Source organism: Chlorocebus sabaeus, chromosome 4 (genome assembly GCF_047675955.1).
Source record: "Chlorocebus sabaeus isolate Y175 chromosome 4, mChlSab1.0.hap1, whole genome shotgun sequence".
Taxonomy (NCBI): Eukaryota; Metazoa; Chordata; class Mammalia; order Primates; family Cercopithecidae; genus Chlorocebus; species Chlorocebus sabaeus.
This window is the reverse complement of record NC_132907.1, coordinates 93,617,516-93,642,226: the sequence shown is the minus strand read 5'-3', so window position 1 is coordinate 93,642,226 and position 24,711 is coordinate 93,617,516. Positions and strand designations below refer to the sequence as shown.

General features: G+C 49.8%; 1 pseudogene; it reads right to left on the bottom strand.

Annotated features, from left to right (window-relative positions):
- Window positions 1-14,709: 14,709 nt before the first annotated feature.
- Window positions 14,710-17,387, bottom strand: LOC103215233 (uncharacterized; annotated as a pseudogene).
- Window positions 17,388-24,711: the final 7,324 nt, after the last annotated feature.

The following is a 24,711-nucleotide window of genomic DNA, read 5'->3' as shown; positions in this document are numbered from 1 at the left end:
CATTTGTCAGGCAGCAGACAGGGCTGTTATGGGAAAGATGGAAGCATGGTCTTGCAGCCACCGTGTCCAGTAACAACCTCATTCCATCACATTTGCTGGAGAACACGCTCCTGTGAGTTGCCCCAGAGCACAGCGGTGGGTACAGCCGAGATTCTAGCCTAGTTTTACATCTTGCCCCAGCGGCCAAGCCTCCTGATACTAATTGTTATTTTTGTCAACTGTCTTACATTGTTTTTATGGACGCATCATTCACACACGTGTCTTCCTGCAGAACACCTGCCAGTGCTGTGCTGTGTTTCTGCGACACGTCAAAATGTTGTGTGGGCGAAAATGAAGTGGTGACAAAGATGTTCTGTTGAGGTTTCCTATGAAATCTTTGGGGCAGGGCACAGGTGTGAGGCCTTCTGTGTCTGTCGAGGCATCAGGGTCAGAAATTATCATGATGTTTTCAGTCTATAACCTTGAAATAAAAATGAACGTGGAATCATACCTGTCCCCAAATCCACAGAATGCGCCAGGTTGCTCCCTGCACATGTGTGAAATGGAGCCCAGGCTGTGCCTCGTTCTCTGAGCAGCAACCCTGAGGTGGCAGTGGACCCACAGCCCATCCAGGCTGGAAAGTAGAGGGTGTGTGTTATTCTCGGCACCCACCACGCCCACAACTGTCAGCACATTGGGGGGTCATCCTGCAGTTCACCAGCTCTGGAATTTTCTGCCTCAGAAAGAGGAAAAGCATAACTCCACACTGTCTGACACTGACACCTCCAGGAAGGCATCCTCAGGAGTGCCAGGCTCAGCAGATGCTGCTTTCTCAACCATGAATTCGAGTCAGGTGTTTTCTCGATTTCAGGATGCCATGATCTATGTCCTTGTCTTGCAGTGACACCATTGCCTTGCTAAGCCATAAATAATGTGATCGGGATCACATTTTGGCTTTGAAGACAGAAGCTCCCAAACCATCATTCATATGCAAGAGGGAGAGGAAGGCGTCAGCTGCCCACATAGTTCACACCTCCACCTCGGCTGCACCCTAACCATCCTGTTGAAAAGTGTATCCATTATCCATGGCTGTGTAACAAATCTGCACAGCTCAGCAGCTTGAGCGACAAGCACTCACCATCTCACAGTTTCTGTGGGTGAAGAAACTGGGAGTGGTGTAGTTGGGTGGTTCTGTCTCAGGGGCTCTCACATGGCTGCTGTCCAGCTCATGCCTGGGGCTGTGGTAATTTGAAGGCTCGACTGGGGCTGCAGACCTGCTTTTGAGGTCTCTCAAATGAGTTTGGCAGGAGGTGCTATTAAAATATCAAAAATAATGGCAAAGACTGCAATTAGTTTTGCACCAACCTAATAGTTTCTCTCCTTAAGTATCTCCCAGAGCCAGTGATATGAGAGTGAGCATGGAATGGAGCCATGGTTTTCCACAGTCTGATCTCAGAAGTGACACCCACCACATCTGCCACTGAGGCATCGTCAGGTTGTGGCACCATGGAGGCTGCTAGCACCAAAGTGGGCGTATTCAAATGCACTTCCTCTTGAAATGGTTTTTTCTCATGCTGCTATAAAGAACTGCCTGAGACTTGGTAATTTATGAAGCAAAGAGATTTAATTGACTCACAGTTTCACAGGGCTGGGGAGACCTCAGGAAACTTACAATCATGGTGGAAGGGAAGCCAACATGTCCTTCTTCACATGGCAGCAGTAAGAAGAAGTGCAGAACGAAGGGGAAGCCTTTTGTAAGACCATCAGATCTTATGAAAATCACTCACTATCATGAGAATAGCATGAGGGTAACTGTCCCCATGATTCAATGAGTTCCCACCAGGTCCCTCCCATGACATGTGGGGATTATGGGAACTACAGTTCAAGATGAGCTTTAGGTGGGGACACAGCCAAACCATATCACCTCTGTTGTAAACATTTACTGGCTGCCTGATGTATTTCTAATGTGTTGAATGCTATAGGAAAAAGTCATATATCTGACAGGACATGAACAATTACGCTGTTTAATTTTCCAATTTTGCTGCAGAAGGAACTTGCCTAAATGAGAGGGACAGAGACTTGCCCAAGATACAAGACACAATTAGCTAGTGATAGAGTTGTTATCAGAATTTTTGTCTCTAATTCCCATTTCTATTTCAGTCCACAAAATTCCAAAAGAAAAAGCACAATCCTTGCCTTTCAGAGTCTGAAAATATTCTTAGGGTGCTAAATGCTTTTTAAACAAGTTAATGAATCATGGCCATAGTATTTTATAAAATCTCAGAGTTTCCTGTAACCAAACAAGCGAATGTTAGGTATAATTAGATATGTTCCCCCAATATCCTAAAAGAATTTTCTTTTAAGAATGTTGATGTGTTGTCATGAATATATTATTTATATTGGAAAATATAGATTACCATTTTAGTCAATAACAGGTTGTCATGAACCCCATATATCAGCGAGGGCACAATCAAGAGACAGAAACCACAGCAATCATTTGAGCACAGAAAACCGAAATGAAGGATTGTTAAGCAGACTTGGAGTTTAGCAGGTAACTAAAAGATATCTTGAAGGTAAAGGCTACTAGAGGAAGCTACTATGCCTGTGGCCGGGGGAACAAAGGGAAAATATTGGAACTACTACTGTTATAAAACCAAGAACTCTGACGAGGGGCACCTGCCAGCTTTAGCTGTTGTCTCGGGCTTCAGAAGAGGGGCCCATGTCAGGTGGATGTTGCATTTCATCCATGTCTCCATGGAGGAGACATAAAACTGACCATTTTCTGAAAGGATTGCTTTTTCCCCCTACTGCTTTATCAGCATCTTTATGGTTCTCTCAGTTTTGTTTCATTTTGTCTTTGTTATAAAAATAGCTTTATTCTAACTTTGTTCTTGAATGATATTTTTACTGGGTATAATATCCTAGGCTGGGAGTTATTTTTTCTTTCTCACACCATTTAAAGATTTTATTGCATTGTCCTCTGGCTTCCATTGTTTCTGCTGAGAAGTTGGATGTCTATCAAATTTTTGCTCCTTCTAAAGTAATTTTACTTTGTATGCTGGTTGCTTTTATGAGATTTATTTTTATTTTGGCTTTCTGTAGTTAACTATAGTGTGTCTAACATGTGGATTTCTATTTATGCTATCTATTTCACTGGAGATTTTTCCCTTCAAATCTTGTATCATTTTTAAAAAATTTCATAAGTTGGACTTCACCTTTCTCTAGTAACTCCTTGATTAGCTTAATAATAGACCTTCTGAATTCTTTTTCTGACACTTCAGGGATTTCTTACTGGTTTGGGTCCATTGCTGGTGAGCTGGCATGATCTTTTGGGGGTATTAAAGAATGTTGTTTTGTTGTATTACTCAAATTGTTTTTCTGGTTCCTTTTCATTTGGTAGACTATGTCAGAGGGAAGATCTGAGGTTCAAGGGCTGCTGTTCAGATTCTTTTGTCCCACAGGGTGTTCCCTTGAGGTAGTGCTCTCCCTGTTCCCCTAGCGATGGGGCTTCCTGAGGGCTGAACTGCAGTGATTGTTCTGCTCTTCTTGGTATCTAGTCACCCACTGGAGCTACTAAGCTCCAAGCTGGTACAAGGGATTGTCTGCACAGAGTCCTGTGACGTGCTCTGTCTTCAGGTCTCTCAGCCATGCATACCAGCACCTGCTCTGGTGGAGGTGTCAGGAGAGTGAAGTGGACTCTGAGGGTCCTTGGTTGTAGTGTTGTTAAGTGTGCTGGTTTTGTAGAGGTTGGTCTCCAGTCAGGAGGTGGTGCTTTCAAGAGTGCATCAGCTGCGGTTTTACAGAGAAGATACAAGTTTGCCCTAGAGCCTGCAGGAAATTATGTCCTTTGTCTTCAGCTACCAGGACAGGTAGAGAAAGACCACCAGGTGGAGGCAGGGTTAGGCATGTCTGAACTCAGCCTCTCCTTGGGTGGCGCTTGCTGCAGCTGCTGTGGGAGATGGGGCGTGGTTCCCTGGTCAATGGAGTTATGTTCTCTGCTGTGTCATACAGGTCGCCAGTGAAGTGTGGGGAAGCACTCAGTTACAGGCCTCAACCCACTTCCACACAGCCAGCAAGGCCAGTCTCACTCCTGCCACTCACCCCCACCCCCAACAGCACAAAGTCTCAAAGTCTGTCTCCAGGCAGTGGGTGAGCAGGGCTGCAAACCTGCCCCAGGCTACCTGCTTCCCAGCTGAGAAAGTAAGCAGAGTTTTAAGGCTTCGTGCCTCCCCACCTAGACACACCAGCGGTCTGGGAACACTAACCCAGGATCAGGGACGGGGTGTCCTGGAGTTCCCAGATGACTTGGAGTTGAGCTGCAGCCCCTGGCAGGCTGGTTGACCTCAGTTTACCTTCTATCCCCATGAAGAGCTATATAGGTTCTCTTCTCAAACAGGGGATACAGAGCAGAAACTTTATTCCTCCTGGGTCTTTGTGCCAACACTTGTCCCCTGACCCCGAAGTACTTTCAAAGGAAAACGCTGATTTTTAGCCACTGCTCCTGGAATTGGCATGGCCCATAGAAGGCATGTCCCCAGATCCCAGGCTCACCCACCTACAGTCACATTTCTCTTCCCTTGCTACGGGCCAGGCATCTCTACACTACTTGGTTGGCTTCCAATGCCTTCAAGCATACGGTTCTATTTTGTCCAAGTTTTCCAGTTGTCCTTGGCATCTGGGTGGGTATAGATGACCTAGACTTCCATTTTTGGAAGTGGAATTTCCTGGGTTGATTTGTTTTCCAGTTTAATATATAAAGATGCACTGTGGGCCATGGGCGGTGGCTCACACTTGTAATCCCAGCACTTTGGGAGGCTGAGGTAGGTGGATTGCCTGAGGTCAGGAGTTTGAGACCAGCCTGGCCATCATGGTAAAACCCTGTCTCTACTAAAAATACAAAAATTAGCCGGGTGTGGTGGTGCGTGCCTATAATTCCAGCTACTCAGGAAGCTGAGGCAGGAGAATCATTTGAACCAGGGAGGTGGAGTTTGCAGTGAGCTGAGATTACACCACTGCACTCCAGCCTGGGTGACAACGAGACTCCATCTCAAAAACAACAACAACAAAAACAAAAAGACACACCATGCATGTCCCTGGCCTAGGGCAGAAGTCACAGCCCAGCCTGTTGCCATTAGACACTCTGTTCTGTGACATGTCCCACTAGTCCCACACATTGCCCAGGCCAGATCTTTACTGACCACTGGAGCCACCTTATGGCTGCAGGATGTGGCTTTGCTGACGTTTCTGTGGAAGAGGCACTGCCCCATCCATGGGCCACCCTGTGCTGTGATGGGGAGCCTGGCAGCTGCACTCACACTCGGGGTGGAAAGCAAAGCCCGACCCCTCATTTAGCTGGTGGGACTCAGGAGCAGGCCATTCACTCCTTCAGTTCTCTCCATGCTGAAGAGACCCCAGGCCCCTGGCGAGAGGCTACAGAGCCTCTTGCTTCCCTCAAAACCTCTCCTGGGGACAAGTTCCTGCTGTCCCTAAGTCAGTAATGAGGCTGAACCAAAAAGCAATGTGGCCAGGCCAGGGAAACCTTCTCTTCATGACCAAGAAGTGGGAATCTGCATCTTTGGCCAAAGCAGGCCTATGGGATTTAAGGACAAAGAGGCTAAATACACAAAGAAAAAGTGTGTGTATGTGTTTCCTAGGACTTCTATAACAAATTATTGCATACTGCATGACTGGAAACACTGGAAGTGTATTCTGTCACTGTTTCAGAGACCAGACGTGTAATTCAAGGTGTCCACAGGACCATGCACCCTCCAAAGGCTCCAGGGAGGAAACTTCCTTGCCTCTTTCCCTTTCTGGTGTTGTCCACAATCCCGGGTTGTCTTTGCCTTGTGACAACATCACACTATGCTGGCCTTCCTTCTCTGTGTGTCTGTGTGTCCAAATCTCTCCCTCTTATAAGGGTGTCATCATTAGGCTCACTCCAGTCCAGTGTGATCTCATCTTATTTAATGACATCTGCAAAGACCTGATTTCCAAATAAGGCACTGGGAGTTGGGATTTGGACATACTTTTTGAGGGAGGACACAATCGTACCCACAACAGCGTGCCTCCTCTTTTGCACAAGCTGGGGAATGGTTCCCTCTCTCTGGACCTGATACTGCTCTTTCCCCAAAGGTCATTGATAAGTCAACATGCTCCCTGGGGCTCATGTCAGCCAGGGAGGGCAATTGATTTCTAACCACCTGTCAACATCTGCTTTACCCCCTGGGCTGAGAGCTGAGTTTCCCACAGTGACAAGTAGGTGATAAATGACAGGTGTCCAAGTGTTTGCTGGAGAAAAAGCACTGGTTTAACTCATTTAATTAGTTCCAGAGAAGCAGTCAGACAGAAATGACACACCCCCTACAGGGCACAATAATCCAGACTGCAATTTCTCATCAGATGCTGTGCAGACCAGGATGTGGAAGAACATTGAAAATGAGAAACCAAAGGAAGCACCAAGCCAGAGTTGTGCATCTGCAAGAATTTCAGAAATGGAGGAAAAATTGACGTGAGAATACCCTTCAGAAATGAAGGACAAATCGAGGCGAGAATACCCTTTGGAAAAGAAGGAAAAATCGAGGTGAGAATACCCTTTAGAAATGAAAGAAAAATCACCCTTCAGAAATTAAGGAAAAATCGATGCAAGAACACCCTTCAGAAATGGAGGAAAAATCAACGCCAGAATACCCTTCAGAAAAGAAGGAAAAATCGACATGAGAACACCTTTTGAAAAGAAGGAAAAATCGATGCGAGAACACCCTTTGGAAAAGAAGGAAAAATCGACATGAGAACACCCTTAAGAAAAGAAGGAAAAATTGACGCGAGAACACCCTTCAGAAATGAAGGAAAAATCGAGATGAGAATATCTTTCAGAAAATAAGGAAAAATTAATGCAGGAACACCCTTCGGAAATGGAGGAAAAATCAAGGTGAGAATACCCTTTGGAAATGAAGGAAAAATTGATGTGAGAACACCCTTTGGAAAAGAAGGAAAAATCAAGGTGAGAATACCCTTCATAAATGGAGGAAAAATCAACACGAGAATACCCTTCAGAAATGAAGAGAAAATCGACTCAAGAATACCCTTCAGAAATGAAGGAAAAATCGAGGTGAGAACACCCTATGGAAATGGAGGACAAATTGAGGCGAGAATACCCTTTGGAAATGAAGGAAAAATAGACACAAGAACACCCTTCAGAAAAGAAGGAAAAATCGAGGTGAGAATACCCTTAGGAAAAGAAGGAAAAATCAAGGCAAGAATACCCTTGGGAAATGGAGGAAAAATCAAGGTGAGAATACCCCTCAGAAAAGAAGGAAAAATCGACACGAGAATACACTTTGGAAAAGGAGGAAAAATCGAGGTGAGAATACCCTTTGGAAATGGAGGGAAAATTGACATGAGAACACCCTTCAGAAATGAAGGAAAAATTGAGGTGAGAATGCCCTTCGGAAATGGAGGAAAAATCGAGGTGAGAATACCCTTCGGAAATGGAGGAAAAATCGAGGTGAGAATACCCTTTGGAAATGGAGGAAAAATCGACATGAGAATACCCTTCAGAAATGAAGGAAAAATTGATACCAGAATACCCTTCAGAAAAGAAGGAAAAATCGACACAAGAATACCCTTCGGAAAAGAAGGAGAAATCGAGGCAAAAATACTCTTCAGAAATGGAGGAAAAATCGACATGAGAACACCCTTTGGAAATGAAGGAAAAATCGAGGCGAGAATACCCTTCGGAAATGGAGGAAAAATTGACGTGAGAATACCCTTTGGAAATGAAGGAAAAATCGAGGCAAGAATACCCTTTGGAAATGAAGGAAAAATCGAGGCGAGAATACCCTTCGGAAATGGAGGAAAAATTGACGTGAGAATACCCTTTGGAAATGAAGGAAAAATCGAGGCAAGAATACCCTTTGGAAATGAAGGAAAAATCGAGGCGAGAATACCCTTCGGAAATGGAGGAAAAATTGACGTGAGAATACCCTTCAGAAAAGAAGGAAAAATCAACACAAGAATACCCTTCATAAAAGAAGGAAAAATCGAGGCAAGAATACCCTTCAGAAATGGAGGAAAAATCGACATGAGAACACCCTTTGGAAATGAAGGAAAAATCGAGGCAAGAATACCCTTTGGAAATGAAGGAAAAATCGATGTGCGAATACCCTTCGGAAATGGAGGAAAAATCAAGGGGAGAATACCCTTCGGAAGTGAAAGAAAAATAGACATTCTCCAGTGAGGACGCACTAAGATAATTTGTAGCCAGGATACCTGGTTTAAAAGATACTAAAGCAAGTTCTTCAGCCTGAGGGAAGATACCAGAGGAAAACCTACAACCCCAAGAAGGAAGAAAGGGCAAGACAAGCAGTAAATATCCAAGGAAACACAGCATACTATTGTTCTCCTCTTTACCCCGAGTGACTTTTCTTGCTCTGAGTCTATTTTGTCCAACATGAATAGAGCTGTCTGAGGATTTTTGTGTAACTGATGTTAGTCTGATAGGTCTTTTCCCATCCTTTTACTGTGAAACAGTCTATATAATTCATTTAAAATGGATTTCTTGTAGACAGCATGTAGATGAGTCTTTGAAGTACATATGATGGTTGAAAGTGACACAGAACAACATTGTGTGGTGGAATTTTCAATATGTGCAGACGTGATACAGTGACTGTGACAAAGGGCACAGTGAAGGGGCCTTGGTGGGGACAAGATCCCAGCATTCCAGCCAGAAGTGGTAAAATATTAATTCTGCATAGACTGGAAAGGTGAGGAGGAGTTAGAACGTATATTGCAATCCTTAGAACGATAATACACAGAGATAGAATTCAAGGAACCATATAAATCAAAATGAAATACTACAAAATATCCCAATAATCCAAAAGAAGGCATGCAAAGGGGAAAAGAGGAAAAAATCAGAGGCACCAAATAGAGGACATGCAAGAAATGCTGGACCTGAATTCAGATGCATCAGTAATGAATATAAATGTAGATGATCTAAACATACTGACTAAAGGCAGAAATTATCAGACTGGGTAATGGCAAGTCTTATCTACAGGCTGTCTACAAAAACCCTCTTTAAATACAACACATAGGCAGATTAAACGTAAAAGGATAGAAAAAGATATGCCAAGCAAACACCAATTAAAAAAACTGGAGTGACAAAGCAGATTTCAGAGCAAGGAAAATTACTAAAAGAGGGACGTTGCATAATGACAAAGGGTCAACTCCCCAAGAAGACCTAGTAATCCTAAATACATGTGCACCCAACAACAGGGCTTCCAAATACACAAGACAAAGATAATAGACCTGAAAGGGAACAGGCAGCTCCACACTGGGATTGGTGACCCCAACATTCCCATCTCAGTAGGCTGGGGCTGCCATGTCAAAATACCACAGACTGGGGCCTTAAAGGGCTAAAATTTGTTTTACTTGTTTTCTCACCATTCTGGAAGCTGAAGGACCAAGATGAAGACTAGTGAGGTTGACTTCTCGGTGTTCTCACGAGGTAGGGGTTGACTCTCAGTGTTCTCACATGGTATTTTTTTGTGCTGGTGTGGAGAGTGAACGATTCCTGGCTTCTTTCCATCTTCTTATCAGGACACAAGTCCTATTGAGTCAGGCCCCCTCATATGACTTCTTGCAACCATAATCACCTCCTTACAGGCCCTGTCTCTAAACACAGTTACATTGGGGGTTAGGACTTCAACGTGTGAATTTTGTGAGACACAAGTCAGTTCATAACAACTCCTCTCTCAGTAGCTGACAGAAAAGTGGACAGTAAATTAGCAAGGATATGGAAGAACTGACCAGCTCCAGGAACCAACTGGACCCAACCAACATTTATAAAACGTTCTACCAAACAACATCTACATACACTTTCTTTTTGGTCATAAAATGCATGTGAACAAATTTACAATAACAAAAAACCTACAATGGAGTGAAACTGGAAATCAATAACATGAAAATGCCTAGAAAACCTCCAAATAGGTGGAAATTAAACAACACACTCGCTAGACAATGCAAAAGTCAAGGAGGATGGCTCAGAAAACTGGAAATCACTTGAACTGAATGAAAATGAAAAATACAATATAGCAAAATGAAACAGGGCTTAGAGAGAAATTTACAGAACTAAATGCTTATATTAGAAGCATTTAGTTAGAAAAGAATGAAGAAATGCTAATACTAAAAACAGAAGAAAATTATAAATCAACAATCTAAGCTTCCACTTTAAGAAATTATAAAAATAGGAGCAAATTAAACTGAAAGCAGACAGAAGGAAGGAAAGAGCAAAGATAAGAGAAATCAATGAAATAGAAAACAGAAAGACAACAAAGAAAAATCAATAAGCTAGAGGCTGGTTCTTTGAAAAGATCAGTAAAATTGATAAAGCTTTAACCAGATTGATTAGCGAGGAAGAAAGAGAGAGAAATTACCAGTATCAGTAATGAAAGAGGATGTATCACTATTGACCCACAGACATTAAGAGGGCAAAACACGAACATTATGAATTGCTCTGTGCACATACATCTGACAACTTTGAAGAAATGAGCCAATTCTTTAAAAGCCACAAACTACCAAAACTCGCTCAACAAAAATAGATGGCCTGAACAGCCCTTTTGTATTAAAGTAATGAAATTCATAGCAGAAAAACTTTCCGAAAATGAAAATTCCAGACACTGACGGTTTCATTAGCAGATTTTATGAACATGTAATGAAGAAATATTACCAATTCTGCACAATCTCCTCCAGAAAATAGAAGAGAAACACTTCCCTACTCATGTTATGAAAACAGGATTACTCCAGTGCCAAAGCCAGACAAATGACAGTACGAGAAACAAAACTACGTACGAATATCTCTCATGAACATAGATGCAAAAGTCAGCAATATAGAAGAATCAGCACAAATTGTGACAGTAGCATGCAAGGCTAAACATTTGAAATTCAGTCAGTACTCTCCACTGTACTGACAGACCAAAGAAGAAAACACACATGATCATCTTCAATGATGCAAAAAACAGTGACAAAATTCAAGAATCATTCATGGAAAGAGTCTCAGCAAACTAGGAACAGTGAGGAACTTCCTTAACCAGATGGAGCGTATCCATTAAAAACCCGCAGATGATATCACGCATAGTGGTGAAAAACTGGGTACTTCCTCCCTAAAATCTGGAACGAGAAGAGGCGGTCCCCACTCCCATCCCTGCCAACATCATCCTGAAAGTACCAGCTAGTGCAATAAAGCAAGAGAAGGAAATAAAAGGCATTCAGACAGCTGGGCGCGGTGGCTCAAGCCTGTAATCCCAGCACTTTGGGAGGCCGAGACGGACAGATCACGAGGTCAGGAGATCGAGACCATCCTGGCTAACACGGTGAAACCCCGTCTCTACTAAAAAATACAAAAAACTAGCCAGGTGAGGTGGCGGGCGCCTGTAGTCCCAGCTACTCGGGAGGCTGAGGCAGGAGAATGGCGTGAACCCGGGAGGTGGAGCTTGCAGTGAGTTGAGATCGGGCCACTGCACTCCAGCCTGGGCGACAGAGCGAGACTCTGTCTCAAAAAAAAAAAAAAAAAGAAAAAGCATTCAGACAACAAAGGAAGAAAGAAAACCATCTCTATTTACAGAGAGCATAATTGTTTATGTAGAACATTCCGAGGAATTTACCGGAAAAGACACACAAACCTCACCGATAACTAGTCCATGAGTTCAGCAGTGTCGCTTGTTACAAGATCAGCACACACGTGTCCACAGCATTTTTATCTAATAACAGTGAACACATTGGAATTGAAGTTTAAGTCAGTCTCACTGACAGCCCTGCCAAGACAACGAAACACAAACACATTTAACACAACGCAAGTAGATGAATAATGGGCAAAAGAGGGAACAACTCATTCACCAAAGACATTTGCATGGCAGATAAGAACACGAGCTGCTCGACATCTTCAGCCACGAGGGAATAAAAACATACACCACTGGCGCGTGGAACCACGACACACCTCTGAGAACAGCACAAGGAAAAGGCAACGCGTGGCCACACCCAGCGCTGGCGAGGATGTGCGGCAGCTGCTGCAGACGACAAGGTGGCAGTGTATTTAACATTATGTCTACGCTTCCCTCGGGAGTGGGCAACCCCCTGCCTGGACGTGCACTCTGGAGAGATGAAAGTCTATCTCACGGGAAAATCTACACGTGACCGTTTATAGCGGCTTCACTCCAGGAATTAGAAAATGAACCGTTTACTTGAGTCCAGTGAATAGTCACCAAAACAACCAATCAGCTGACAAATGTGCAAACAACAACACTGAGACCTTACGTGAAACAGACAATACCTGCGGACATATTTGAGCTGTTTGCCCGTTTTGCCTCCGTGGACTTCCATTCCAATTCTTCATCCTTCCAATACCTACGACTATTTCTATTTAAGGTGTTAAATGAAACGTTTGACTGATCAAATAACTGATATGACATTTATCTTACTTTACTTTTGAAATTTCAACTTTTATTTTAGCTTTAGCAGGCAGCCGTGCAGATTTGTTACATGAGAATATTGCGTGATGCTGAGGTTTGGAGGACGCGTCCCATCACCCAGATGGCGAGCATCATACCTGAAGGCAGTTCTTTAATCCCCATCCCCAACCCTCCAGGAGGCCGCAGTGTCTTTTGTTCCCATATTTTTGTACACATGTCCTCAATGTTTAGCTCCCACTTGTAAGTGAGAACATGCCATATTTGGTTTTCTGTTCCTGCATTAATTTGCTTAGGAGAACGGCCTCCAGTTGCATCCATGTTGCTGCAAAGGACACATTTTCATTCTTTTCATGGCTACGTAGTATTCCACAGTGTATACATACCACATTCTCATTCTTTTCATGGTTGCGTAGTATTCCACGGTGTATACCTACCACATTCTCATCCTTTTCATGGCATGGCTGTGCGGCACTCCACAGTGTATACCTACCACGTTTTCATCCTTGGCATGGCTGTGGCTGCACGGTACTCCATGGTGTATGCCTATCACGTTTTCATCCTTTGCATGACTGCGCGATACTCACGGTGTATACCTACCACATTTTCTTTATGTAGTCGTCTACTATTGATGGGCACCTGGGTGGCTCCATGTCTTCCTATTGTGAATAACGCTGTGATGAACATATGTGTCATTTTGGTAGAATCCTTTATTTTCTTTTGGGTATATACCCAGTAATGGGATTGCTAGGTTGAGCAGTAGCTCTGTTTTAAGATCTTTGAGGAATCTTCAGACTGCTCTCCACAGGCCTGGGCTAATTTACATTCCCACCAGCAGTGGGTGAGCATCACCTTTTTTCTTTGGCTTCACCAGCATCTGTGGTTTTTTGACTTGGTAATAATCGCCATTCTGACTGCTAAGCTGACATCTCATTGTGGTTTTGATTTGCATTTCTCTGATAATGAGAATTTTTTCTTATACTTGTTGGTCACTTGTATGTCTTCTTTGGAGAAGTATCTGTTCCCGTCCTTTGCCCATTTTTTAATGGGGTTGTTTTTTGCTTGTCGATTTAAGTTTTCTATAGATGCTGGATATTAGGCCTTTGTCAGATGCATAGTTTGCAAATATTTTCTCCCATTCTGTAGGGGTCTGTTTCCTCTGCTGGCAGTTTCCTCTGCTGTGCAGAAGCTCTTTAGTTTAATTAGGTCTCACTTGTCTTTTTGTTTTTGTTGCAGTTGCTTTTGGGGACGTAGCCAGAGTTCTTTGCCAACGCCAACGTCAAGAAGAACATTTCCTAGGTTGTCTTTCAGGATGTTTATAGTTTGACGTCTTGCATTTGAGTCTTTAATGCATCTAGAGTTGCTTTTTGTCTATGGGGAAGGGTAAGAGTCCAGTTTCCTTCTTCTGCCTGTGACTGAGCTGGTTATCCCAGCACCATCTCTCAGACAGGGAGTCCTTTCCCTGCGGCTTGTTTTTGTTGGTCTTGTCAAAGATCAGATGGGCGTAGGTGTGCAGCTTCCTGTCTGAGTTTTCTATTCTGTTCTATACGATAATGAAACCAAACAAATGTCTCTGCTCAGACACCTTCTGACAAGGTCTGTGGCGCCCACCACCGCGTTAGGGCCGCAGCCGCCTGCCCCATGTGCCTGGCCAGGCTCTGCCCAGTTCCCTGCAGCTGCGCCAGTGTGTGCTGTGACTCGTGCTCCTGGTTTGTCATCTGCCCCCTCAGTAGACACCACGGCCCTCAAGCTTTCTCCGCTCCGTGACCAGCACCTGGGATGGGACCAGCAGTGCCTGCGGCTCTGGATTCATGCTTGTTGAAGGACTGACTGAACAGAGGCTCCCTTACAGAAGTGATCGGCGTGGCCCTCCCTGAGTCCCGGCCTCGCTCTGGATACCAGGGAGCAAGGCGGTCAGGGATCAGAGGCTGAGGCTGAGATGCTAGAGCAGAGAGATTGCCTGGGCGGGGGCTGGCGGGTGTGGTGGAACTGCAGGTTCTCTCCTTGACCTGCCTGTGGGGGAGCCTTTCTCGGCCCTCTCTCCGCTGGTTTTCACCCTTCGGCGTTTTTCTTGCTGGTGCATGCCATGCCTTGCACCCCACCCCAGGGATCCAGGAAGGGGACGTGTCGGCCGAGTGAGAGCCAATTTCTGAACACTCTGTGAAGTTGGTGAGAATCCAGGTGCCTATCGGCCGGGCTCCACCTGTGCACCAGGTGTGGCCGCCTCACTGTGACTTCAAAGGACCCCAGGGAGGAAGGAGGCTCCCAGCTGCACACAGGTGAGTCAGTCCCATTGTTCTGCGTGTCTGAAAAATCAATCGGGTCCAAAGTAAAAATATTTATTTAATGAGCAGAAATGTATGGCCAATCAGTTTCTAAAGGATATTGCTTCCTGCTCCTTGATACTGAAAAGAGGCCTTTGACAAAATTCATTTGCAGGGATTGAGTTCTGGGTGAAATAAGGACAGAAAATAGCACAGCACCCACCAAAGACAGCTCATTCTCTTCCTTGGGGTGCTGGGAGACATGGACACCCCTCAGGGGCAAGAAGATCCCAGCGGGAGGACACTGGGCACTGCGTGAAGTCTCCCCTGGGAGCCCCAGAGAGACGACGGCCCTGGGTGTCCCTAGGTCTCCCAAACGCAGGCCTGGGCTTCTCTTGGAGGAGGACTCCACCCTGCAGAAAAGAAGGGTCTGGGTCAGAACCCAGTGAGTCCGGGGCTCCCTCCGCCTCCTTCACTCCCTGTGAGATGGGCATGGAGCCTGGTGGTTCTCGGCTAAGATGGCACCCTCGCGGCACCTGCTGGGGACATGCCTGCTGGCCACCACCGAGCTCCTGCAGCTCCGGTCTGTGAAGAGCACTGCCCCGATCCTCACGGCTCAGAGAACCCCTGGTGCGTTCTGTAGCGTCAGCATTTGAGTACTGGGTCTGCTGCGCTCCCTTCCTAGCACGGCTCCCCATTCAGCTCCTTGCAGGCGTCGAGACCTTGCTGCATGGCTCCTCTTCCAAAACCCACAAGGTTCTGAGTTCCTGGGGCTTTGTCCCCCAAGTCTGTGGCCGCGGCAGGGCCTCCTCCTGGACCAGCCCGAAGGGCACACGGGGATAGCGCCTCAGGGCACAGACGTCCCGAGGACCCCGGGAGCGGCCGTGTCCTGCCTCTTGGTCCCCGAGGACCCTGGGCCTTCCTGGCAGTGGAGGCTGGTGTCTCCCGCTCTGTCCAGTGCAGGCCAGCGCACAGCTCCCGAGGGGAGTGAGGACCCAGGACTCCGAGACGGTTCTGGATGAGGCTCTCCAGGCGCCAGGCCTCGCGTCAGAACAGGACTCAACTAAATGCCTTCGGAGCTCTGGGTGAGACGTGCAGCACCCGTCACAGTCAGTCTTTGTGTGTTGGGGTGTGATGGAGACGATGTCTCAGCCCTGTGTTCTCACCAGGCTGTGTTTGGGATGTGTCAGTTTCCCGTGACTGCTGGAATAAGTTACCCCAGCTTTAGGGGCTCAGAACAACATGCAGGACCCTCACGCTTCTGGCACACGGCCCCCACTCCCTCTGGAGGCTCCGGGCCAGGATGCTCCCATTGCCTCCAGCTTCTGCTGTATCTCTCCACGGCTGACTCCTCTGTGCCTCTTCTCTGTGTCTCTCTTCTGTCTCTTACAAGGACACGCATGATTGCATTTAGACCCCCCACCTCCCGATGACCCAGGAAAAGCACCTCTCAAGATCCCTGCGTTTGTCACAGCTTTTGCCTCATAGGTGACATTCAAAGCGCTGGGGTTTTGCACAGATTTGAGGGAAGGTCTTAATCAGCTCAGGTGGCCGTAGCAGAAAATCACACATGGGCGACCTGAGCTGCAGGCACAGGTTTCCCGCCACTCTGGAGTGGAAGCCAGAGATCCGGGCACCAGCTCACTGGCCTCCTGGTGAGGGTCCTTCCTGGTTTCCTGGTGCAGCAGAGGAAGGGGAGGGCAACCCTCTCCTATGAGGGCACTGATCCCACTGGGAGGACCCTACTCCACACGCCGCAGCACTGGGGTTGGGATTCCACCTGTGACTCCTGCGGGAGCACAGACCTGCAGCCAATAGACCGCGTGCCTCTGGGCAGCAAAGGTCCCCTCTCACCCGCACTTCATTCTCCTGGTGCTGCCTCTAAGGACAAGGCTGGCTCCAGCAGTCTCGGTGCTGACTACCAGGAGGCAGGAGGCCCGCGCGCTCACCGTAGCTGTGAAGCCAGCTGATTACACTTCAGGCTTTTGTTTGTTCCCCACCCTGACCGGCTCCTTCATCCACACAGACTGCTCGGACCTGGACTCAGGCCAGGTGGACACCGGGCAGACAGAGGGACATCCCCAGCAGCCAGCACTCTCTGTCCGAGCAGACAGAAGGATGTCCCCAGCAGCTGGCTCCCTCTGTCCAAGTCCTGGGAAGGTGGGGTCCTCCAGAGCTCCCCTCCGCAGCTCCAGCCACTCCCATGCTCCAGCTCCTGCCCCCTCCTGGGGCTCTAGCTCCCCATGGAGAAAGGGGGTCCCTCGGCTGGGCAGGCACAGCCTCCTTCCAGGCCTTCTTACAGGCACCTTCACATGTGCCTGTGCCACCTATGCTGTGCCCACCACCTCGACAGATGCCAGGGTCCACAGGAAGGCATTGGGCACAACAGTCACTCAGCTGTCGTGTTTTCTTTCTCTTAGCCGCAGTCTAGGCCTAGCAGCGGTGGCCTTGGTTTGGAGCCCAGGTTGGGCACGTCTGTGATGCCAATTTTCTTTGCCCTCATCATCCCAAGGCGGCTGCTGCAGTTTCAGACATCACAGCTCTGTTCAGCGCAAAGCAGAAGGGGGACAGGGTATGTGCCACTTACACTTGTTTCTTCTTCTGGAAAATCTAAACTTTACCCCAAAATGCCACCGTAGCCTCATGCTTGCTTCTCACCAGTCTGAGCTGTAAGAGATGGCTCCATCCCCCACACCAGAAATGGGCAAGGCCCAAGAGGGCTGGGAACTGCCAGTCCCCTGAGGGCCCTCTTATTTTTACTTTTTAGAGACGTGAAAACTGGAGTTCGGAGATGGGCTTGTGCATGGCCACACAGCCAGGGAACCTGCTCACCCCAGTGCGTGCCCAGCCGGAAACCTGCGTCTGAGCCCCCAGAGCCTGGGATCCTCACAGCGAGGACCCACCATGTCCACTGCCTGCGGGAACCGACAGAGGCTGTGATGCTGAGCCCCGGCCTCAGCGACAAAGCTCCGCCCAACGGAACGCACCCAGTGGCAGCCAAAGTGGCCCTGGAGCCTGCGGGGTTGAGGCGGTGGAGCTTGGTCAGCGGGGGGGTGGGGAGTGGGAGGGGGGACGTAGCCAGTGGCCAGGGGCCAGGGAGCAGTCAGGGCTTGTCGGCTGACCAGAGGCTCAAGGAGAAGGCGAGCTTTGAGTGACAGTCATGGGGCCATATGGGGTGAGGCGGCTCTGGCTCTGAGAGAACTCCTGCTTGGAGGAGGCCTTGGGCTTCCTGAGGCTGGTGGCCCCCAGGCAACACTCTGTCCTGGCCTAAGGGACTCTGAGCTCTGGGCTCCCCAAAGCCTCAGAGATGAGGAGCAAGCAGCTGCAGGTCCCCAAGCCATAGTGGGGTAAGCCTGGGACTTGGCAGAGGACGCCAGATTATATCTGATGCTGGCCCCTGGTCCCGATCAACCTGTGTTTAACAGCAGATGGCGGAAAGAGAGGCAGAGGCGGCGTACTAGGCCGTTCTTGCATTGCTATAAAGAAAACCTGAGACTGGGTAATTTATAAAGAAAAGAGGTTTAATTGGCTCACGGTTTTGTAGGCTGTACATGAAGTATAGCGTCAGGATCTGCTTCTGATGAGGCCTCAGGAAGTTTCCAATTGTGGTGGAAGGTAAAGGGGGAGCAGATGCATGGCATTGTGATAGGGGGGCAAGTCAGAGGGGGGAGGTGCCTCACATTGTGAGAGGAGAGCAAGTCAGAGGGGGGAGGTGCCTCACATTGTGAGAGGAGAGCAAGTCAGAGGGGGGAGGTGCCTCACATTGCAAGGGGGGAGCAAGTCGGGGGGATGCACCTCGTACCTCACACTTTTTTTAAAAGGAAATTGAGATGGAGTGTCACTCTGTTGCCCAGGCTGGAGTGCAGTGGCATGATCTCAGCTCACTGCAACCTCTGTCTCCCAGGTTCCAGCAATTCTCCTGCCTCAGCCCCCCAAGTAGCTGGGATAACAGGTGCATACCACCACACCCAGCTAATTATTTTTGTGTTTTTAGTCGAGACAGGGTTTTGCCATGTTGGCCAGGCTGGTCTTGAACTCCTGACCTCAAGTGATCCACTCGTCTCAGTCGCCCAAAGTGCTGGGAGTACAGGTGTGAGCCACTGCGCCCGGCCACCACACACTTTTAAACTACCAGATCTACCAGGGTGAGAACTCACTCATCACCAACAGGATGACCCATGTCATTCATGAGGGACCCACTCCTGTAATCCAAACACCTCCTCCAGCCCCCACCTCCAGCACTGACAATTACATTTCAACATGAGATTTGCGGGGACAAACATCCAAACCATATCGGGTGGGCTCAGGAGGCAGCAGCCCTGGAAGATGCCAAGTGCCTGGGAGGTCAGAGGAAGATGCTGAAGTTCACGGGTGCCACGTGCAGGCGCAGCTCCTGCCAGGTGGCTGAAGATGCGGCTCCAGGTGGTGGCAGTGCCTCGGCCCCACCCATCCTTCCTGGGGAGAGGGTCACGGCTCAGTGCCTGAGGGGCTAGGGGGCTTTTCTGAGAGGGGTGCATGCCCGCCTGTCAGGCACTTTCGGAAAAAGCTGGAAACCAAGATTTCCCTGAGAAGTCCTGGGCTTTCCGGTGTTGGAAACTGCAGGAAACAGCTGGCCTCTACCCCCCCGCAGGGTCCAGGAGAGAATTTGTTCTGGACAAACCCCTGTAGGCCACGTGCTTGGGGCACCTCTGACCTCGCCCAGTGCCGTACCCCCCAGCTGAGGCCCGGCAACTGCTAGGGAGTGGTTCAGGGATGTGGGGCCTGGCACTGGTCCGTAGGCCTGTGGGAGCCCTCTGGGACCCTGGCAGAGTGGGGCAGCACTTGGCCGAGGACCGCAAGGGCTGAGCTGTCCTGACCCAGTCCTGCGATAGCAGAGCCGCCCACCCTGCCTCGGGTCTCCTGGACATCTCCTGCAGCCACGCCACTCATAGCTGGGCTCTATGCATGCTGTCAGTGCAGCCCCAGCAGCCCAAAGCGGTTCACTAGCTCCCAGACCGACTGTACCTGCTCCAGGGCAACTCCTATGAGGGCACTGAAACTTCCCATCATTACAGGGCTCTGGCCCACAGCCATGGGGATGCCCCGTCCCACACCAGCTCCTGCAACTGGAAGGCTGCAGGCCATTCCCTCTGAGGTCTCTCCTTTCCAGACACAAGGGCAGGAGTCAAGGGCAGTGGCAGCATCCCCCAATGATGTCGATGGACGGTGTTTCAACCTAAACCGGACAGCCACTGTCCCTCCCTGGCCACACAGCGGGACAGAGACCAGGACACAGCGGCCCACCCGCTGCCCTCACACTCCCTTCCACGGTGTGAACTAAACTGCACACATGGCCTGTCACTCGGACAAGGCTGGAAGGTGTGGCCCCACCCCCTCCTATAACGTTACGATGCAGGGAACCCCCAAGCCCACCCTCAACTGTGCTCACCTGAGACGGCCCAGCAAGGGCTACGCGTGCCTTCCCGTTTCCCATTTGGGAAGGTTAGTGGGTAAAATGCGATACTGACAGTTCTCAAATATTGATGTTGATCTTAACTGCTAGAGATACCGGGAGGGAAAAGAGCGCTTTTGTTCAACATTTATGAATGGATAAAGGAGGAACTGAAACCAACAAAGGGGCGGCTGGCCCTGGACCAGGTTTAGGAGCTGTGGGCAGGGTGGGCCAGCACCTCCTTTCCTCTCGAGAAGGATGTGAGCAGCCGGTGGCTCGTACCCCCTGCCTCCTCAGCCTCGTTCACACCTCTGCACTACCCGCTGGGCTCCTGCCCCCTTGGAGTGGGATAGAGGTTCACGTGTGGGTGTGTGACTGGTTCCAGTGGATGGAGGTCCACGTGTGGGTGTGTGACTGGTTCCAGTGGATGGAGGTCCACGTGTGGGTGTGTGACGGGTTCCGGTGGATGGAGGTCCACGTGTGGGTGTGCAACTGGGTGTGAGACTGCGTGTGGGTGTGTGAGCGTGTACACGAGTGTGGATGTGCTCGTACAACTGTGTATGTATGCAGTGTGAGCAGGTGTGTGAACTGACTGTACTGTGGCTGTGAGCGTGTACACACATGAACTGAGCATGACAGTGCAAAGGTGTGTGCCACGAGTTCCACTGGCCACATGAGCACAGGCGAGGCCGCTCTGCTAGGCTGTGGATGTCCAGCCTGGCCACGCTGGACGCCCGTGTCTTCTTCTCAACACGGGGTGGAGAGAGGACAACGCAGGACGCATCTCCGAGCTTGGCTCAGGTGCCCAGCAGCAGCTGGGGTTGGGTGCAGCCGCTCTACGTAGCCCTGGCTTGGATGCTGTGAGCTGGGTGGGCCTGGGGTGAGTGCCCGTCCCTGGGGTGGGTGGAGACCCCCATTTCCCTCTCAAGTCCCTCCCACCCCACATCGCAGCCTCCTCCCACCCCCACTCCATTTAGATAAAGGTCAGAGGCCCCTCAGGCTGCACCTCCAGCCCTCCTCTCTTGACCACGTGGGTCTTCCTGTTTCCTTCCACTGGCCTAGTCTCTGTAGGGCCCACTGAGCCTGCAGTCTGGGACCCACAGGCTTGAGGATTGAGGCTCAGGGCCTGGGAACCTCCCTGGAATGTTCTAGAAAGCTATGGAGGGGCACCTTTCGGGGAGACAGCACACGGAGAGCCTCTTCTGCCTGGGTCCTGCCACAGCGGCCTGGGCCTGTGGGCCGAAAGAGCCACTCCAGACTTTAACTGGGTTTGAGGGCTGGTGCCCTGTGAGGAACCCGGGTTAGAACCTGGGCACAGAGGCCTCCATAGTCCTTGGGAGTGGTAGGTAGCCCATGGGGTCATTGTGATCATGGTGCATCATGGGAGCGTGTGCTGGGATGGGGAGGGGTCATGGTGATCATGGCACAACGCACTTTCCTCTGGTCTAGGTTTAGGGATGCCAGTGAGACCCGCTGAAGCGTTGGGGCCCCACCCGAGGTGAGGCGTGCCCAGGTCTGGGGACTCCTGTCTTGGGGCCCTTCCCAGGAGAACCAGCCCCCTCCTCTGGCAGGAAGCCCCCAAAGCCATGGAGGAGCCCTGGGCCCACAGCATCCCTGCTGCTGGGGACCTCAGGCCTGTGCATGTGCCGCTGCCATGGGGCTGATGGGGCCCAGCCCAGCTACCTCAGCCCCTGTCTCCGCTTTCCAGGCTTCTCCGCGGCTCTCTGCTTTTGCGGCCCCACTCCAGGCCAGAAGGCTCCCGTGCCTCCATGGATCTTCACGATGTGGCCAACCAAGGTAAGCACCATGAGGAAGTGGAGACAGACACAACGTTCAGCCGCAGAAGACAGGATAATAAAGTTGGGTTTGGTTTATGATCTAACGTGACCATTAAAAGTGTTTAATAAACAATATTAAAGACTACGTAGTGGCAGATACATACGGCAATGCTTAGCATAACCTCATGACTGTCAACACGCACAGGCTTGAGAAACACCTGCAGGATACATGTGGGCATGCTAGTGTGGGTTAACTCAGTAGGGCGGCATATCGAATCTTGGTGCCCTTCTGTAGTGTCTATATTTTCTTTTCTTTTTTTTTTTTCTTGAGACGGAGTCTCGCTCTGTTGCCCAGGCTGGAATGCAGTGGCCCGATCTCGGCTCACTGCAAGCTCCACCTCCCGGGTTCACGCCATTCTCCTGCCTCAGCCTCCCGAATAATTGGGACTACAGGTGCCCGCCACCACGCCTGGCTAATTTTTTGTATTTTTAGTAAAGACGGGTTTCACCGTGTTAGCCAGAATGGTCTCCATCTCCTGACCTCATGATCCACCCGCCTCAGCCTCCCAAAGTGCTGGGATTACAGGCGTGAGCCACAACGCCCGGCCTGTAGTGTCTATATTTTCTACAGTGAAGCTGGGATACTTGCATTGTTTTCAAAGTTCCCATCGGCACTTCCATCACATCCCTGTGTGGTTCTGTCCTGGACCGGCTGCCCACTGAGGTCCCACTCACCCCTGCCCTGCCCTGTCTGGCCAGCCAGGTACCTGCCCAGGAGGAAGAGGCTCAGTGTTTGGGGCCTGTATTATGCCCTGAAAATCCACTGCTGTTGAGTGAGGGCCCATGAGGCCTTTAGTTTGCCACTGTGTACTTCTGAAGAGCTGGGATGCTGTCCACTATTGTCTGTCTCCTGGCTGGACAGAGTTCCACTCAGTGCACACCAGGAGCAGTGATGGGGCTGGGGGTGTGAGGGCTCAGCTGTGCCCCGAACTCCTTCACAGTCTTGCAGGAGGGGTCAGGGAGCCATATCTGGGTTTGCAATTTTTGGAAAGTTACGTGACGATCTGCACTCAGGAATGCTGAGTGCTCAGCAGGCCCCATGAACGGTGATTAAATATGACGCTGTGTGTCCCACAACCTAAGGGCTGTGGCAGAGACCAGGAGGGCCATCAGCTCCCACAGCTCTCGAGTCCAACTCAGGGCTCCTCCCTGCTGACCTCCCTGGATTGTCGGTGGAGACAGCCATCCTCCCACAGAGCACCTGCCTGAGATGGGCCAGGCTGCCGTGCCTTGGCTCTTGCTGCACATGCTGAGGTCAGCACAGAGGCACCCTCGGACACCAGCATGCCCTCGGGTTTGCAGCTTGTCAAATATCTGATGAGGCAATCTGGCCAAATGTGCTCTAACACCACTGGACCAAGAGAATGTCCTGGGCTGACCAGATGCAGCCTTGCATCCACTGTCTGCCACCACCCACTGTGTACACCCCCTGCACACACCTCTGTACACACTCCCCCTGCACATAATCTCTACACACAGCCTGTGTACACTCCTGCACATATCCCCTGCACACACCTCCTGCACACGCCTCTTGCACAATCCTGTGTATACCCGCTGCACACACCTCTGCACACACTCTCCCTGCACACAACCTGTGTACACTCCCTGCACATATCCCCTGCACACACCTCCGTACACACCTTCACACACCGTGTATACCCCCTGCACACACCTATGCACACATCTCCTGCACACACCCTGTGTATACCCCCTGCACACCCTCTGCACAAACCTCCTGCACACACTGTTGCACACACCCCCGCACATAGTCCCTGCACACACCCTGTACAGACCCTGTGTGCATCCTCTGTACACACTCCTTGTGTATACTCTCTGCACACACCCCCTACATGTACACCCTCTGCACACTCCTCCTGCATATACCCCATGTACACCTTCTGCACACTCCCTGCACACATTCTGAGTACACCTACTGCATACCCTGTGTGCAACCTCTGCACACACCCGCTACACACTCCCCTACACCACACACACTCCCTGCACACATTCTGAGTACACCTACTGCATACCCTGTGTGCAACCTCTGCACACACCCGCTACACACTCCCCTACACCATCCACACACACTCCCTGCACACATTCTGAGTACACCTACTGCATACCCTGTGTGCAACCTCTGCACACACCCGCTACACACTCCCTGCACACAACCCCTACACACTCCCCTACACACTCCCCTACACCATCCATACACACTCCCTGCACACAACCCCTACAGACTCCCCTACACACTTTCCTGCACCATCCACACACACTCCCTGCACACACCCCCTACACACTCCCCACACCATCCACACACACCCCCTACACACTCCCCTACACCATCCACACACACCCCCTACACACTCCCCTATACCATCCACACACTCCCTGCACACATTCTGAGTACTTACTGCACACCCCGTGTACAACCTCTGCACACACCCCCTACACACTCCTCTACACCATCCACACACACTCCCTGCACACAACCCCTACACACTCCCCTACACCATCTGCACACAACCCAGTGTACAGCCCCTGCACACACCCTGTATACACACTCTGTGCACACACACCCGTGTACACCCTCTACACATATCCCTACACACTCCCTGTGTACACCCTCCGTGTATACCCTCATCTACTACCACCATACGTACCCCCACTACCCTGCCTTGTGTATCACTCCCCAGGCTGTGAAATACCAGGGACGTCGCCAACGAGCTGGTCTAATCTGA